The sequence below is a fragment of the Bradysia coprophila genome (genome assembly GCF_014529535.1).
Source record: "Bradysia coprophila strain Holo2 chromosome X unlocalized genomic scaffold, BU_Bcop_v1 contig_39, whole genome shotgun sequence".
In the NCBI taxonomy this organism is placed as follows: Eukaryota; Metazoa; Arthropoda; class Insecta; order Diptera; family Sciaridae; genus Bradysia; species Bradysia coprophila.
In genome coordinates this window covers 136,546-137,420 of record NW_023503329.1, presented here as the reverse complement: position 1 = coordinate 137,420, position 875 = coordinate 136,546, and positions in this window count along the sequence as shown.

Below are 875 nucleotides of genomic sequence, written 5' to 3'. Positions count from 1 at the left end.
GTAAGCTTTCTCGGAAATAGTACGTGGTCGCAGACATCCTAGGCCATTTACTAATTAGCGCCACTTGAAAAAAAATTCTTTTGGTAATCTTTTGGTATGAGCCTGCTGTTATAATATCCTTTACATAGAATTCTGGAGGACTGTTCTCCTAATTTTAGAATCGTAGATTTTTTAGGCTTTGCTAATTCTTATAAATATTCAACGGAGTTTCAGACACTCTCAGAAAATTCTGTTGTTTTGAAAGATTATTAGGACCTATTTTAGCTCTTAAAAACTCCATAAATTCGAACAGAAGACATTCGACCACAGTTTCGATCTGAGAGAAAGGTTAATTACGTCTTTCGACGTTTTGCATTAATATGTAGCTCGAAAATACCATTTTTCATCAGGCCATGGCGACAGTGGAACTCGATACAATGCTCTAAGAACACTATATCGATTAGCACACGAACAAGTCTAGCGAATCATAGTCGAAATGAAATTTCGACTCATCACCAAACTTGCTAACTAGTGGCCAGTCAGTGGTCAACACTTGAATAAAATTCCATAAATTTTTTTCGAAACCTTGCAACCGTGGTGAATATGGAACAGATGTTTCGTGACAGGTGAAATGCCAAAATGATAACAAAAACAAAACGTAAAACCGATCAGTGCAATGTTATTGTTACAAATTTAAAAGTTTTGTTAGTAATTTAATAGTAAGTTTACGAAAAGCGAAATATCATTACCTCTAAGTAATTTCCGCATTGTGTGATATTTTCAGCCTTGAAAATGACTGTTATACAGTCGAAAGCTTGATAATAAATTACACGATGCCCAGATCAATTCTCGGAGTTTTCATTTATCGATTCCAAGCAAAACAACTTTCAATCAAT